Consider the following 7,031-nt stretch of genomic DNA (forward strand, 5'->3'; position numbering starts at 1 on the left):
TTTTTCACAGTGTATTGGTGGAGACAGCCCATTACAGGTGAAGTTGCCTTGGCTCAGCTGAAATGTGACCAAGTCTAAATTCTGGGAATGTATCTTGCAATTCAAAATGTGACTGTACGACGTGTAGGTTAGAGACACTGCCCATGTTGCTCACCCGTGTCTCCTGAGGACTTGGTGGTTCAGGATACTACATGCTACGAGAACTTGTGGTTTTCTAAGAGCTTCCTCTGGCAAGCTATCAAGATTGGCCTGTTAGGTGGGCTGTAAATGCTGGGGAATTAATATCCTCAGAGCAGTTCTCATCTAATGAGAGTTAGTGCTTGAAACAGCCCAGATTTCTCAGTTCTTCAGCCATCTCCGAGGGGTGTACTACACTGCCCCCTGGAGGTTGAGAGGCATCTCTCACGGGTTCTCTCGGCTCTGGCTTCACGCCCCTTCCCATTCTCCATCCCCATGCTGATATTTGCTAGGATCTTATTCCAAGTCTCTTTGCAATGAATATTGTCGTCAGAATCTGCTTCCTTTTTTTTTTTTTAAGATTTCATTTATTTATTTGAGAGACAGAGATCACAGGCAGGCAGAGAGAGAGGAGGAAGCAGGCTCCCTACCTAGAAGAGAGCCCAGTGTGGGGCTCGATCCCAGGATTCTGGGATCATGACCCCAGCCGAAGGCAGAAGTTTCAACCCACTGAGCCACCCAGGCGCCCCAGAATCTGCTTCTTGGGAAACCCACATGAAGACAGACAGTTGGGACCTCAGAACTTTCATATTGCCATGGATGTTCTCCACGGAGATGCAGTTCCTTAAAAAGGCAGTTTACAAAAAAAAAAAAAAAAAAAAAAAAAAAAAAGGCGGTTTACCTGTGGTGCTGCTGGGCAGGTTCAGAGCACACTCTTCTGGAAAATGTTGCAGTCACTGTAACTCGTGTTTATGAACATGGTTAGTCAGGATAAAGATTTTTTTTTTTCCTTTGACTCTGGTCTGAATAATCATGAGTGGTATTGGAAGCAGAATGTTTCAGCAGAAGAAAATCAAGGAAATTAAGGAAATCATAATCATTTCCGGAGTGGTGGGAAGCTCTTCACGTCACTGATTCAGCAAGTATTTATCAAGTCTTATTTATGCACAGGGCACTGTGTGGTGCCAAGATCGTTGTAATTGTAAATTTGATTTTGGAGAATGCATCCCATAGTCATGAAAGCCAGGAGAATATTCAAGTTGGTTAACTAAAAAAGAATGAACAGATTTGCAAGCATGCAACTTGCTCAGATACTCTCTCTGGAATCAGGATCTAAGGAGGAATTCCTTCCTGGTTTTTTGTTGTTGTTGTTTTGAGTGAAGAGAGACAATTGCCAAAGAAGGGCATAACCAGACCCCTAAGGTGGCTGGCTAGGGGGTGCTAACGTTCATTAAGCTTTGTGAAATGCACCACAGTTCTTTAAAAATAAATCACTCTATTTCATATTCTACCTCATACAGTCTTTAGTTTTTCTAATCACTTTCCATAAGCTTGTTTTGTCTCCACAACACAATAGTGAGAAGTGTTGTATCATCCCACTATATTATATAACTATGAAGGTACATGGTAAGTTCACCCACTTATTAATGTCACAAGTGTTCATTGCATGATTGTAGTGTGTCAGGCACTGCCTTCTGGGCACACTGCAGACATTTAATGAAGCTCGAGAAATACACAATTCTTTTTTTGTGGTGTATCAGCTGAGATGGCCACTCACTACCACAACCCCCATCTCCTCTTGTTATGAAAAAGCAATAGAGAACACATGGTCTCAACTTGCAGGGAGTTCTGGTTTATTTGCAGAAACAGGCAAAGAAAGAGGAATTTTCCAAATGGAACGGTAAGTGATAAGAAAGGAGAGAGTATGGGGTGGAGGGATTCCAGTCCATTCAGATTTGGGAAGGCTGAGAAAACAAGTGCGGCCAGGGATGATCCCAGGATACCTGTCATCTAAATCTCATATGTATGTGCTTTAAGGACTTAGCTAGAGAACGGGCACTGGAGGCAAAAGGAAACACAAGAAAGTGTCTAGACATGGAAGAGAGCATGGGGTGTTTGGGAACTATGAGTGTTCCGTAGAGCTTGGTGTAGAGTCTGCTGAGGGCTGGCAAAAGAGAGGAGGTGAGTCAGAACATGAAGGGCTTGAATGTTCTGCTATGCAAGAAGACCATTTTGGAAGGATAACAAGGAGGGACAGAAATTTTTTAACATATTAGTAAAAAAATAAGATTTTCACTTTAGTTTGCTTTGACTCTTCCATGGAAACTGAATTGTGGGTGAAAAGACTGGAAGGCAGGAGACCAATTAGGAGGTGGTACAGTGGCTTTGGAAGGATCAAGTGATAGAGTGATTAAGCTGGCATCAGTGGAGATGGAGCGATGTTGGTAGAAGTGTTAAGAGGGGAAGAGAGGCTATGTGTAAGCAGGGGTGTGTGGGGGGCACGGAAATTAAGTGCACTTCATGCATAAGGGAGTGCAAAGTTGAGGAAGGAGACATGACTTAGCCTTGCTTCAGGGGTGACTAGAAATTTCATTTCTTTTGCTATTTCTTCTGGTTGAAACTCTGTTACAAGGCTTTTGATCATGTGTGACAAAACCCAGGAAACTCTCTCTCTCTTGGTCTGAATCTGCCGACAGGGGAAAACAGACCCTTCAGCTTCCTGTTCTTTATCTCATGGTTGATTAATAGAGATTAAAACTCTATGCTCTCAGAAGTATGTCGTATTTGGGAAAAACATCCATTTCCTGTTTTGAAGCCTATAATTTATGTTTGCAGCTTGCAAAACCACAGTGTAAACCACCTCATATAAAAGCTTATATTTAAAAGCTCCAAAGATATTTAGAATGGGGTTGATACTGCTTGTGATATTCTCCATCATATTAGTTTCCTAACTTGTCTGGTTTTGTCTCAGATAGTTTGGTGCCATGACCCAGGATCTGAACTTATCTTCAGATTTTCATTTACCCTAGCCAGGTCATAAGGCCATTTGGAGCCTTTTGTACTCCATTTCTCGCTGGAAGTCCAGAGATCTAAAGGTGAGTCCTGATCCTGGTCCTATATGTTCCAAACTCTTATCTGTTGCAAGCACAGTAAGAATTTGATTTTGATTCTTTCTGAGTACTTTAGTTGATTTCCAGTGGTGGGATTTTTTGTTTTTAAATGTTTAAGCCATTAGGCTATTTCTGTAAATGAATTAAATGGTTTATTGATATTTTGTCTCATTAAATGAAGGATGATGGAAAATCGAGTTTGCTACTCTTTTCTGTTTATCCATTTTTCTCCATTTTGAATTCAAATCCATTAAGAAGTTATACCTATTAGTAAGGAAAGAACTCTTTTTATATGAAAGTGAGTTTTGTATTCCCTGATGTATGGACTGAAAGTTTGGAATTGAAGGTCTAAGTTTTCTAGATCTAGGTGTATGTTTATGTGTCTACAGGTATTTAATATTTTTCTACCTCCAGATGGTATTACTAAATTAGATTACAAAATTTTTTTTAAAAAGTTCTACTCTAATTGACAGAGCTAAGGTCTTATATGAATGAGACTATTCCTAAACCTTGTCAAATATTGAAAAAATTAAATTTTGAATATTTCAATGTGCTCAAAACACTTTCTTATAGGCAAGTTACTCAAATGTTCTAAGAATTCAAGTTTACATAATTTAGGTAACTTTGGCAAATGAGACTAATTTAATATTGTTGGTTTAATAAGAACAGCTTTGTCTTTTGAGTTGTCAACATTAAATGTAATAAAAATGTACATTCTTATTTTACTTGGGCATGTTTTTCCTCAACTTGTGAAGGTTCTGAATTGATATGCTATCATTTCAGTTACTATATTTTAAGATTATAAAAAATGTAAACTTGTGTTTAGTCAAATTAAGTCATTATGTGGACAAACTTTATTTCAAAAGTAATTATGTTTTGTAGAATGTCAGCTTGAAGACAGTTTCCAAATCAATTGGTAACTTAAAATATTGGACTGATGCTAAATTTAGTTAATTCATAAATCATTATGTATCTATATCATATCTAAGTAGGACAAGACAGTAAAACATTAATTGCTAAATAACAATTTCATTCTTATATATTTTTGCCTCTTATTTTTATATAATACAGACAGGCTGTATATTTGGGTCTATTAATGGACATGTTCATTTTTGCCACATTGAGATGCTATACTATGAGGAATGCTGATGGCTATAAAAAGATATAAGATATATATTGAAAAGCTCTGCTAGTCTGTTAGAAAATACTGGTATATGAGAGACAGTTTACAGTTATTTACTAACAGACACTCCTTCTTTGACCATACTTTAGTCAGGCTCCCGTGAGTCTTCTTCTAGATCAGGCCTCCACCTCGGACTACTTAGCTCCATTTTAACAAAGAAGCCTAAGCTAGTTAAGTGACAACTGCCTCCCTTTATATCTGATTGTCCTTGTTATATGATCAAGCTCTTGTACCTTGCCCTGGATATGTAAGTCCTTGGTCTGCTTTTAGTAAGAATCCTGTTAAGCCAGTTTAGCAAGAATCCCTCTACTTTGGTATCTAAGCAAGTTCCTCTTAGTAATTTTCCTCACTCGTCTGTCCTCACTTGGCTCCTTGGCTGCAGATCCCCAGTTGTCTGTGCTGTATCGAATGGGACTCAAAGCTGTCCTGAAGTCTCTCTTCTCTATGCAGTAGCTCTAATAAGATCGGCCTCACCATTTTGACACATGCCCTGGGAATACCTCTTCTCTTACACCACCTCCTAGTCCTCTCGGTGCAATAAAAGCAGCTGTAGTGAAAACTTAGAATCAATATATGTGAATGAGGCTCTATTAGGAGCAGCAGAGAGGAAAAACTTTACATGCAAAGCATGCAGGAGGTATTTTGTTAAGGAAAACAAGAGAAGCTTTGTTCCAAAGTAAAATGACTCATTCCAAAATGAAAGAGAGAGGAAGAAGTTTATGACAAAACTTGTCTGGAGAGACAAAGTTGCAGATGGTTCACGGAAAGGGAATTTTACTTCTTATAGTCAAAGCTGGCGGAGGTTTACGAGTTTATTTATAAGATTTTTAGTAAGAGTGTTAGTACCAAATATGCTGTTTCAAAACTAGCATTTGGTTTTCACTTTATTAAAATGACAATTTTTCTTGGAATACTGGTGTTCTCTTAGTAAGTGCTTGTAAAGTACTTTCCTCTACCTTGAGAATAATCTGCCTAGAAAATAACTATTCAGGGTCTTATTAGAATAATTTTTGTATTTGTTGATTTTGTCATCTCCTTAATAATTTGAGGGAACAAAGCCTTTTCACTTAAAAAGAACTGGAAGTCTTTATAGTCACATACCTCTTATATCTACTTTAAAATTTATATTGCCATTTTAGTTAACTAGATAACCAACTATTTTTCTTAGTAGTCCATGATCTTATGTAATTAAGTGTTCAAACTTGACCCTTTTCATATTTTTTTTTTAAGATTTATTTATTTATTTATTTGACAGAAATCACAAGTAGTCGGAGAGGCTGGCAGAGAGAGAGAGAGAGAGGGAAGCAGGCTCCCTGCTGAGCAGAGAGCCCGATGCGGGACTCGATCCCAGGACCCTGAGATCATGACCTGAGCCGAAGGCAGCGGCTTAACCCACTGAGCCACCCAGGCCCCCCCCCCTTTTCATATTTTACCTTCCAGAGCTCAAATCATAAATATCACTTGCCAAGGAAGTTGTCAAGGGGGAAAAAAAAAAAAAAAAAAGTTGACTCTGGACCCAAGTAAGGGAAGACATTATTGAATGAAACTATTGCAGAGAGCTGCTTAAAGCCCAGGCCACAACAGTTTCAGGCAAGGGGAGTGGGAGTGAAGCTTCTGTAAGCAGAGACCTTGGGATAACTGTCTGTGGAAAGCAAAAGCATGATGTCATGTTAACAGCTGGTGTGCGGGAGAGACTTGGAGCTTAATGAACGGCATCAAATATTGTACAAACAGAAAACTTGAGGCAGAAAATTTGGTTTGTGCTCAGGCACATGGGCTTGGGATTCTGTACATCAGATGAAGGAAACAAGCTAAAGTGTACCTAGGGTTGGGACCTGGTGGTCTTCAGCAAAGCAACCTAAACTCGTGTGAAGCACAAAGTTCCATCAGCCTTTCAGTCCCTCTCCTTGTTCAAGGTGGGTTCAGAGACATTCTCTGTGAACAATTCAGAGATGAGGAATAACTCCAACAAGAGATGGCTGAGTGAAACAGACCTCAGCGTCTACATTTTCTTAGTGATATCCCTAGTGGAAGGCTAGTTTACCATCTGTTTGGTATGTAGGCAAAGATCACTTGTTTCAGTGTCCTTCAATGGGATGCCTAAAATAAAGAAGATAAATGTTAATATAAAGGAATGTATTAAAATAAAGACCCCAAGGTTGAACCCTAAGACTATCTAGTCCTGTGAAATTCAGATCAGTGGATGAAATAGTTTTTGCAGCACTGCTCTCTGAGTTGAACTGTCCTGCTGATTATGTTGTCCAAGTCTGGGTTACCTCCCTTGTAAGGACATGTATGACATGAGCATTTCACCAGACTTTCTGTGACTCAGAGTTACTTTTATTGACTTTTAGTGACTCAGACGGCTGCTTGTCCAGGGACAAGTCTGGTCCCTGCAAGAACCAGTGCAGTGTTCCTTTAAATCTTGGGGAGGGGGCGGGGAAGACCAGTTACAAGGCAACTTAGAGTCCTAATAAGGATCTGGGTAATTACGTTTTCGTTCTCAGTGACTTGAAGTCAGGAACAAGGGAGAAAAGTTGGACAGGTTAGTTTGAAATATTTGTAGTCAGATATTGAAGGAAACAGGAAGAACTGAAAATTTGATGAAAGTTGACAATCTGTCAATTAACAGACACAAATTTGATTTATAAGTAGGTATCAATACTAGTTTATCCATACTGGGAAAGGAAGCTAATTAGTGTCTATCAGACAGGACAAAGTTTGCATATCGAGCAGTTCCCTGCAGTTTACAGAGGTGCAAAAGAGCTCAAAGGCAATGA

The 7,031-nt window shown here is 39.2% G+C and overlaps 1 long non-coding RNA gene across 2 annotated transcripts in view; it reads left to right on the forward strand.

The window, feature by feature from the left end:
- The first annotated feature begins 2,824 nt into the window (after positions 1-2,824).
- LOC132014297 (uncharacterized) overlaps positions 2,825-7,031 on the forward strand; it is an 18,197-nt gene continuing 13,990 nt past the window's right edge. For both annotated transcript variants that reach the window (XR_009403274.1, XR_009403273.1), the window contains exon 1: positions 2,825-3,053. This is a non-coding gene — a long non-coding RNA (uncharacterized LOC132014297). The remainder of the gene's footprint in view (positions 3,054-7,031) is intronic.

Source organism: Mustela nigripes, chromosome 3 (assembly GCF_022355385.1).
Source record: "Mustela nigripes isolate SB6536 chromosome 3, MUSNIG.SB6536, whole genome shotgun sequence".
Taxonomy (NCBI): Eukaryota; Metazoa; Chordata; class Mammalia; order Carnivora; family Mustelidae; genus Mustela; species Mustela nigripes.